This window comes from Prunus avium, chromosome 7 (assembly GCF_965620075.1).
Source record: "Prunus avium chromosome 7, drPruAviu1.hap1.1, whole genome shotgun sequence".
Lineage (NCBI taxonomy): Eukaryota > Viridiplantae > Streptophyta > Magnoliopsida > Rosales > Rosaceae > Prunus > Prunus avium.
The window spans coordinates 2186435-2197454 of record NC_142290.1 but is presented as its reverse complement, the minus strand read 5'-3'; positions in this window follow the sequence as shown (position 1 = coordinate 2197454).

Sequence of the window (11020 nt, the reverse complement as noted above, 5' to 3'; positions counted from 1 at the left end):
CTCCAGTGGAGGGTCTAATCAGAGTGGGAGTTCTGGACCCCGTTTCAGAGGTAGCACAACCAGAGGTTTAGGGAGACAGCTACAGCCAGTTTTCAGTGGGCGAAATCGCTCCCATTGTGTTTTGTGCAGTAGGTACCATATCGAGCCCTGTCAGCAGGGTGCCACTGGGCGCTATCACTGTGGTCAGTTGGGGCATTTTCGGAGAGAGTGCCCGATGTTTCTGCAGGGTAGAGAAGTATCCGTTAGGCCAACCCAGGGGACTTGTGCACAGAGCAAGTACAAAGTACGTAACAGTTTGTGGGGGGCCTCCTCTAGTGGCGGGGCCTAGATGAGTATGGCTAGTAGAGGTGGTAGTCAGCAGAAGGGATGTCGAGGATGTTCCAGGGCTAGCAGGGTATAAAACATGTCTCAGCAGGAGGCACAGGCGTTACCTGATGTGATCATAGGTATATTACCAGTGTTTGGGATTCCTGCTAGAATTTATTAACCCTAGGGCTACACACTCTTTTGTTGCACATAGTTTTGCCCACAATGCGGATGAGAGACTCATAGCTCTGCATGAGGAACTTGCTATTTTTGTGCCTACGGGTGATGTATTTGTAGTTAGTGCGGTGTACGGGAGTAGTTTGGTTTTAGTGGGGGACGTGTTTCTGGAGGCGGATCTGATTCCTCTAGAGATGGTGGATTTGGATGTCATTTTGGGCATGGATTGGTTGGCTAAGCATCGTGCCTCAGTGGATTGTTTCCGGAAGGAGGTCGTACTTCGTAGTCCCAGATGATCTGAGGTGACTTTTTGTGGTGAGCGCAGAGTTCTTCCATCTTGCCTCATTTCTGCTATGACGGCGAGGCGGTTGCTCAGGAAGGGGTGTTCAGGATACTTGGCTCATGTAATTGACACCCGGGATAATGGATTAAGGTTGGAGGATATTCCGGTGGTATGGGAATTTCCATATGTGTTTCCAGAGGATCTTTCTGGGTTACCACCTCATCAGGAGATCAAGTTCACTATTGAGTTCGTTCCAGGAACAAATCCTATCTCTCAGGCATCGTGTAGAATGGCACCAGCTGAATTGAAGACACATTTGCAGGAGCTGGTAGACAAGGGTTTCATCCGACCCAGTTTTTCCCCTTGGGGTGCACCAGTTCTATTTGCGAAGAAGAAGGATGGCATCGTGAGGTTGTGCATTGCTTACATGCAATTGAACAAGGTCACTGTGCGGAATAGATATCTACTACCTCGTGTAGATGATTTTTTTGATCAGTTAAAGGGTGCTAAAGTGTTTTCTAAGATTGATTTGAGGTCAGGTTATCACCAGTTACGGGTCAGAGAAAAAGATATGCCTAGGACTGCTTTCCGGACAAGATATGGTCATTATGAATTCTTGGTGATGCCATTTGGTCTGACTAATGCGCCAGCTGCGTTTATGGATCTCATGAACAGAGTGTTCCGACGTTACTTGGATCGCTTTGTGATTGTGTTCATAGACGACATCCTGGTATTGACACTTCAATGAACTCAAGAACTCAAGCCAGGTTGACCACCACTCCGGTATTGACACTTCCAGATGATAGCGGGAACTTTGCCATCTACAGTGATGCATCCTGACAAGGGCTAGGTTGTGTGCTGATACAACATGGTAGGGTAATCGCTTATGCTTCTAGGCAACTCAAGAAGCATGAGTTGAATTATCCTACTCATGATTTGGAAGTTGCTGCCATGGTGTTCACCTTAAAGATTTGGCGACGCTATCTCTACAGGGAAATGTGTCCGATTTTTACGCATCATAAAAGTTTGAAGTATATGTTCAACCAGAAGGAACTGAATTTGAGGCAAAGGAGGTGGTTAGAGATGATTAAGGATTATGACTGCACTACTGAGCACCATCATGGGAGAGCTAATGTGGTAGCGAATGCTCTCAGCAGGAAGTCATCCTGATCCATGGCTCACCTCCGAGGGAGATATCTTCCATTGTTGGTTGAGTTGAGAAAGTTGAGAGTTCGGCTAGGTATGGATGAATAGGGAGCTTTGTTGGCTACTCTCTATGCAAGACCCGTGTTGGTAGAACGAATAATTGCAGCCCAGTTGCAGGATCCATTAATATGTACTCTAAGATTGGAGGATGAGAATGGTACCAAAACGGATTATTCAGTGTGAAATGATGGAGCTTTAATGCTGGGTACCAGATTGTATGTTCCTAATGATGAAACATTAAAAAGTGAAATTCTTGAGGAGGCTTACTGTTTGGCTTTTGCTATGCATCCTGGCAGCACGAAAATGTATTGTACTTTGAGATAACATTATTGGTGGCCTTTTATGAAGAAGGAAATAGCAGAGTATGTCAATAAGCGCTTAATTTGTCAGCAAGTTAAAGCTGAGCGGAAAAAACCATCGGGGTTGCTGCAACCACTTCCAATTCCTAAGTGGAAGTGGGAGCACATCACTATGGATTTTGTGTTCAAGCTTCCTCAGACACTGAACAAGGATGATGGAGTTTTGGTAATTGTGGATCGACTCACCAAGTCCGCTCAGTTTTAGCCGATGAGAGCGACCTACACTTTGAATAAACTGGCTAAGATTTTCATAGATGAAATTGTAAGATTGCATGGGGTGCCAGTGTCCTTTGTCTTTGATAGAGATCCTCGGTTTACATCCCATTTTTGGACGAAGTTAAATGAAGCCTTTGGAACTCAATTGCGGTTTACTACTGCATTTCATCCCCAGACTGATGGATAGTTAGAAAGAACGATTCAGACTTTGGAGGATATGTTGAGAGCTTGTGCTTTGCAGTTTCAGGGAGACTGGGATGAGAAGTTACTGTTTATGGAGTTTGCGTATAACAATAGTTATCAAGCAAGTATTGGGATGTCACCATTTGAGGCTTTGTATGGAAGACAGTGTAGAACTCCAATTTATTGCAATGAAGTGGGTGAGCACAGATTGGAAGTATCTGAAGATGTTGAACGGACAAAGAAGCAGGTGGAATTGATTAGAGAAAGACTCAAGGTAGCACAGGATCGACAAAAGAGTTATGCTGACAATAGAAGAAAAGATCTTCACTTTGAAGTTGGTGATTGGGTGTTCTTAAAGTTGTCGCCTTGGAAAGGAGTGGTAAGATTTGGGAAGCGAGGAAAATTAAGTCCTCGTTACATTGGGCCCTATGAGATTTTGGAGCGTGTGGGTCCAGTAGCTTACAGACTTGCCTTGCCCTCAGACCTTTCTCGAGTACATGATGTATTCCATGTTTCCATGCTCCGGAAGTATATTTGTAATCCTTCCCCTATTTTGGAGGAGCAACCAATAGAATTGGAAGATGATTTGAGTTATGTGGAGCAACCAGTTCAGATTTTAGATGGGAAGATGCAGGTGCTGCATTCAAGAGAGATTCCACTGGTGAAAGTCTTGTGGAGGAGAAATAATGTAGAAGAGTCCACTTGGGAACTTGAAGATCAAATGCGGGATCAATACCCTTACCCCTTCGAGTGATAGGTATGGAAATTTCGAGGACAAAATTTTTATAAGGGTGTAGATTATAACAATCCAAACCTTAAATAATTTTTAATTATTAATTTATTCAAGTAAAAGACGAAAATACCCCGTGAATAATTTATTAGGTTTAAAGTTGACTTTTTGACCGGGAAAGATTTTGAGAATTCCGATTGTATTATTGCGTAGAGTATGTCGAAACGAGTCCGTAGACACGTATTAGGCTCGATATGTTTGGAGCGTTGGGTTGAAACTCAAACTCACGTATGTTGTACCTCGTATTTCTAAGATCGTATAGAATTCGACGGATCGTGAATCAGAGTCCCAGATACTCTGAAATAGCGAACCCTAGGGTTAAATAAGCCGTAACCGTCTGATTGTTTAAGTGGGCATAGGAATGGTCTTAAACTAGGTGCACATATTTTTAAAAGCCGGGGGTCAGGGTTTTGAATTAAATGATTATGTTAAGCTATTTTATTAATTAAATATTTGTAATGGTTTAAATAGGTACTCAGGCTCCATCGGACCCGCAGGAGGGACCCTCGAAGGGTCAAGCTAGCTCGGATGCTCAGTGAGTGGACTTTTTGTTTTATAAATGATTCCATGCAATTTAAGTTTTATTATTTGATCTTGAATGAGTTATTATGAAGTTTAGTTTCCAAGCATGATAGTTTGATTTCGAATATTTTTATTATATTATGTTTATGTTTAAGTTGAGCATGGCTTGGAAAGTAGGAAGGATTATGGCAACAGAATTTTAAGAAAGGATGATTAAGAAATAGTTTTATAAATTTTAATCTTTTCCAGAAAATTTATTTGTTTTAAACCACCATAGGTATCTAGGTTGCCTTCGATATAATGTTGCCTTTGAATAAAAAGTTGCCTCGGATAATATGTTGCCGTCAGAATAAATAGTTGCCTTTGGATAAGTCAGCACGCTTGACATTTGCCCCACGAGTCCTAGGGGTACTCGGACCGTGTGGAGGGAGGAATGCGGATCAAGCAGACCAAATGTCCCCTAAATCCTACGAGGATTGCGGCTCGGGTCAACTTTGTGTTACCGAGACCAACAAGGACGTGTCACAAATTGTGACATGAGAAATTGACGGTTTATTGTGGGAATTGACGGAAATTAAGGAATTGACGGATATTTAATGGGTACACCTAGGCGGAAGGAAAATATTTCTTTTCGATGTTTTCATTTGGTTTGACGAATGGTTTGCGTGATTAAACGATTATATATAAATATAAATATGCATGCTTGATGTTCATATGCTATTTTCTAAAGCTTTATTTTTGGTCCACTCACATTTTTCAATGTTTTGCGCCCCCAGGAAATAGACGTGCACCAGAGCGCCACCACAGGGCAGATTCCACCCTCCGCTCCACCCTCTCTTTATGTAGGATTTCTTTTGAAATCAAACTGTTTTGTTGTAAATTATTGAATTAGTTGCTCTCATATTGCCCTAGGATTATTGTTTGGCCTGAGGCCGATTATGTGTGGTTAGAGTATTTGAATGTAACTTATGCATGCTGAACAGTTGGGTTATATATGTCTACATATGCTTGTTTGACAGGTGAAAATTTTGGGATATGATCAGTTTACATGGGAGATTGCCGAATTTTCGGCAGAAGTCGAACTTGTAATAAAATTGATATTTAGTTAGAAGGGCAATTTGGTCATTTGTGCCCGGCACCTGCTAGGTGTCGAACATGCGCAGGGTTCGGCACAGATTCCAAAGTGGAATTTGGGTTGAGTCTTGTCATATATATTCTATTATTGGTGTTATTTGTCTGTACAGAAGTATGACTTTTGGCAAATCCATGATGAACGCATTGGATTCAAAGAATTGTTCATGTATGGATTTTCTAAAAAAAATCAACGTATCGAACTATAATGGTAAATAAATTGGCATAATAAGATTGCAATTTTATTCCTTATATAATTAGTGGCTTAATATTATTGAAACAATGTAACTTAATTTCTAAGTTATTAGTGCTTTCCAAACCGACGATTATATGTAACTTATTTTTCACATGTACATGTGTACATAAGGATAAATTCAATAAATTTGTGTATTCATGAAAGGATTTTTTTTCAGAGATTAATTTGTTGAACAAAACGGTAACTAAATTGACATATTATGTTTGATGCCATAAATAACTTGGCACCCACCAGGTGCCGGACAAGCACAATGTTCGGCTCAATTTCCAAAGTGGAATTTGGGTCCAGTCCAATCAACTTGGTATTAGAGCATTTGGTTTAAATTCCTCTAGACTTCGCACCTTGTGTGCATTCCTGTTTTGATAAATTCGTGTTTCTTGTGACAGAATCATGGGCCATAAACGTGATGGCACTCATCGGGGAACTTGACCGTCGTCTCGATTTCGAGGACAGGATCCTTCTCCTGAGCCGGAGAACCCTCCGATTCTGGAACAGGTCGAGCAGTCTTACATAGGAGGTCTGGCAGGAGCTATGATGGTGATGCCCACTCCACCGATTGGTCCAAATTTTCAGCAGATAGGGCAACCCAGAGATCCATGCCTTATCCAGGACAGGGCAACCCAGAGATCCATCCTTAAGTTATGCTGACTAGGCTAGAAGAATTGGGGCCGTAGAGTTTGGTGGTGATGGTGACCCTACGGTAGCCAAGGAATGGATAGAAAAGATGGAGAGAATTATGTATGTGATGGATATTCCACAACAGCGTAGAGTGGTTCTAGCCACTTTCTTTCTGTCCAAGAATGCCAGACACTGGTGGGAGTCACTTCGAATATGGTATCAGGATCCGTCAGCTATTACATTGTCAGAATTCCGGACTACATTTGATGAGTAGTTCTACCTACTAGCCTACCAAAATATGAAGATGGAGGAATTTCTTCAGCTAGAATAGGGTTGTATGACAATGTTAGAATATGAGAAGAAATTCAATGAATTGTCCAAGTATTGTGCACCACTTGTGGTGGATGAGAGGAAGAAATGTCAGTTGTTCACCAGAGGGCTAAAGGCATCCATCCGTGACATCATGATAGGATAGCATCTGATTAATTTCGGAGATTTGGCTCACCTTCGAGGGAGATATCTTCCATTGTTGGTTGAGTTGAGAAAGTTGAGAGTTTGGCTAGGTATGGATGAATAGGGAGCTTTGTTGGCTACTCTCTATGTAAGACCCGTGTTGGTAGAACGAATAATTGCAGCCCAGTTGCAGGATCCATTAATATGCACTCTAAGATTGGAGGAGGAGAATGGTACCATAAGGGATTATTCAGTGTGAAATGATGGAGCTTTAATGCTGGGTACCAAATTGTATGTTCCTAATGATGAAACATTAAAAAGAGAAATTCTTGAGGAGCCTTACTGTTTGGCTTTTGCTATGCATCTTGGCAGCATGAAAATGTATTGTACTTTGAGAGAACATTATTGGTGGCCTTTTATGAAGAACGAAATAGCAGAGTATGTCAGTAAGTGCTTAATTTGTCAGCAAGTTAAAGCTGAGCGGCAAAAACCATCGGGGTTGCTGCAACCACTTCCAATTCCTGAGTGGAAGTGGGAGCACATCACTATGGATTTTGTGTTCAAGCTTCCTCGGACACTGAACAAGGATGATGAAGTTTGGATAATTGTGGATTGACTCCCCAAGTCCGCTCATTTTTTGCTGGTTAGAGTGACCTATACTTTGAATAAACTGGCTAAGATTTTCATAGATGAAATTGTAAGATTGCATGGGGTGCCAGTGTCCATTGTCTCAGACAGAGATCCTCGGGTTGCATCCCATTTTTGGACGAAGTTACAAGAAGCTTTTGGAACTCAATTGCGGTTTAGTACCATATTCCATGCCCAGACTGATGGTCAATCAGAAAGAAGGATTCAGACTTTGGAGGATATGTTGAGAGTTTGTGCTTTGCAGTTTCAGGGAGACTGGGATGAGGAGCTACCACTCATAGAGTTTGCGTATAATAACAGTTATCAAACAAGTATTGGGATGTCGCCATTTGATGCTTTGTATGGAAGACAATGTAGAACTCCAATTTATTGGGATGAAGTGGGTGAGCACAGATTGGAAGTATCTGAAGATGTTGAATGGACAAAGAAGCAGGTTGAACTGATTAGAGAAAGACTTACGGCAGCCCAGGATCGACAAAAGAGTTATGCCAACAATAGAAGAAAAGATTTTCTGTTTGAGGTTGGTGACTGGGTATTCTGAAAGTTGTTGCCTTAAGGTGTGGTGAGATTCAGAAAGAGGCGAAAACTAAGTCCTCGTTACATTGGGCCATACGAGATTTTGGAATGTGTAGGCCCAGTAGTGTATAGACTTGCCTTGCCTTAAGACCTTTCTAGGTTACATGACGTATTTCACGTCTCCATGCTCCGGAAGTATATCTCTGACTCTTCCCATGTTCTGTAGGAGCAACCAATAGAATTGGAGAATGATTTGAGTTATGTGGAGGAATCTATTCAGATTTTAGATTGGAAGACGTAGGTGCTCCGTTCTAGAGAGATCCCACTTGTGAAAGTCTTGTGGAGGAGTCATACTGTGGAAGAGGCTACTTGGGAACCCGAGGATCAAATATGAGATCAGTACCCTTATCGCTTCGAGTGACAGGTATGGAAATTTCGAGGATGAAATTTTTAGGGTTAATTACAATTTAGTACCTTATACTTACACCCTTAAGGCATGTTAGTCCCTGTCTTTTCAATTTTTACAATCGCATACCCTTAGTTTGTAAATTTTTTGCAATGTGATTCCGCCGTTAGGGTTTCTGTTAGATTTCTCTGTTAATTGCCTACGTGGCATTGTGGGTCCCACATTTTTAAAATTTTTTAAATTTAAAATTGATTAAAATATGAATAAAATATTAAAAATCAAAAAAATCAAAAATCAAAAATCAAAAATCAAAAAATTTATCTCTAAAAAAATCTAATTTTTTTTATTTAGGTGTAATAAAATATTCATATAATTTTTAAAAATCAATTAAAAAATTGGGCAAAAAACCCACACCACCCATTTTTTTCATTGTCCAATGGAAAAAGAAAGAAACAAGTGTTCGTCTTCATCACCAACACCACACCACCCATTTTCTCCTCCGATCTGAACCATCTTCTTCTTCTCTGTCAGTTGCAACCCTTTTATCATTCTCCTCATATCTGAACCCTCTTCTTCTTCTCTGTCAGAAGCAACCTTTTTATCAAGACCTAATTTTCCAGAGACTCTTCTTATTTCCCCTATTTTCAAGCAATGGGGAAGCAAAAACTAAACCCAGAAATCAAAGAATTTGGGGAAGGGAACCAGAAACTTGCGACATAGATTATTATTAGTTGTTAGGAAGCATGCATCAAAACTAACTGCGAACCCATTTCCTAACAACTCCTAAACGTGTTTAGCCTAGAAAGATCATCAGCAGTTTAATTTGAACGCAAAAAATTTCAGAGAGAGAGGTCAAACTCTTCATCCTCCCTTACGAACTCAAACTCCAGATCCCAGGTCCCTAGTGCACCCATACCCGACCCAATAACTCAAAACAACTTCGGCGAGATCCGATGAGTGAGATGGTGCCTAGATCTGGGAGGTGACTGTGAGAGAGAATCGGAGAGAGAGAGTCAGAGAGAGAGAGAGAGAGAGAGAGAGAGAGAGATGCGGTTGGTGGTTGGGTTCGTGGGGCTAGGTGGAGATTGAGGGTTGCGGAGAAGAAATTCGGAGGTTGGGGGGGTGGAGTAGGAGGGAGGAGGGATGGGTCTGGGTTTGTGATGGGGGAGAAAAAATCGCAAGAAATCGTCTTTTGGGGGGTGGGGGGGGGGGGGGGGGGGGGGGGGGAGCGCTTGTGATGGGTTCTGCAGATTAGTTGAAAGAGAGATGGGGAAGGTCTTCGTGGTTGGTATGATGGTGGGGTGGAGGCTGGTCGGGATAGGAATGGAGAAGAAAGGGGGGAGGAGTCTGGGTTTCTGGGTTCGTGGGATATGGCTGCAGGTTGGGGTGTTGGAGCTTGATCAAGAGAGAGAGAGAGAGAGAGAGAGAGAGAAAGAGAGATATTTTGTTTTAATTTTTTTTGGTTTTATGGTTTTTAATATTTTATTCATATTTTAATCAATTTAAAATTTAAATTTTAAAAAAAAGTGGAATTCATAGTGCCACGTAGGCAACTAACGGTGGAATCTGACGGAAACCTAACGGTGGAATCAGATTGTAAAAAATTTACAAACTTGGGGTATGCGATTGTTAAAATTGAAAAGACGGGGACTAACATGCCTTAAGAGTGTAAGTACAGGGTACTAAATTGTAATTAACCCAAATTTTTATAAGGGGGGTAGATTGTAACAACCCGAACCTTAAATAATTTTTAATTATTAATTTATTCAAATAAAAGACAAAATTACCCCGTGAATAATTTATTAGGTTTAAAGTTGAATTTTTGACCAGGAAGGAATTTGGGAATTCCAATTATATTGTTCCGCAGAGCACGTCAAAACGAGTCCGTAGACACGTAGTGGGCTCAAATTTGAGTTGCATTGAGGAAGATACGATCAAAAGACGTAGAGGGTAAAATCGTAATTTAGCACAAATCAGATTTTTAAGTTTCTTCTTCTTCTTCTTCTTCTTCTTCTTCTTCTTCTCTCTCTCTCTCTCTCTCTCTCTCCCCCCTAACGAAACCCCCCCTTCGACAGCTCCCTCCAGTTGGCACCCCAAACGTCCATAACGACCACATCCGGCCCAACTCACCCGAAAAAGCTCGAAACCCGACTGGTTTTTAGTCCAAACTTCCCGTAGCTCGTTCTCCGTCCTCCAACCACCAATCTCGACGTGTGAGGTATGGTTTCTCACCTATTTTTCGTGCTCTAGCTGATGGTTGGGTAGGATTTGATTGATTTCTAGCTTAGATAATCCGATTTTTGATTCAAAGTTTGGCCGGATTCCGGATTGAAATTCCGGCCACTTCTAGTCATTTTTTGGGGTAGGTCCAAGAACAAAAGTGGCTCCAATCGATGTCCTGAACCTGTGGTAGGAAGTGGCTCCAATGGAGTTTTTCCAGGCGCATGAGCAGTATGGTGGGGGGCCACATTGTATCCTAAAATGATCCTCGTGTTACGAGTGCGTAGGTGTGTTCGGATTTCAATTCGGATACCGTTTGAGCCTCAAATGGATTTCACCTATTGTGTGATTTCCGGATTCGATATGTTCGGACCGTTGGATCGAACTCAGACTCACGGATTTCGCCTAACACAATGGACACTGGCACCCCATGAAATCTTACAATTTCATCTATGAAAATCTTAGCCAGTTTATTCAAAGTATAGGTTGCTCTCATCGGCAGAAAATGAGCGGACTTGGTGAGTCGATCCACAATTATCCAAACTCCATCATGCTTGTTTAGTGTTCGAGGAAGCTTGAACACAAAATCCCCAGTGATGTGCTCCCACTTCCACTCAGGAATTGGAAGTGGTTGCAGCAACCCCGATGATTTTTGCCGCTCGCCTTTAACTTGCTGACAAATTAAGCACTTACTGACATACTCTGCTATTTCCTTCTTCATGAAAGGCCA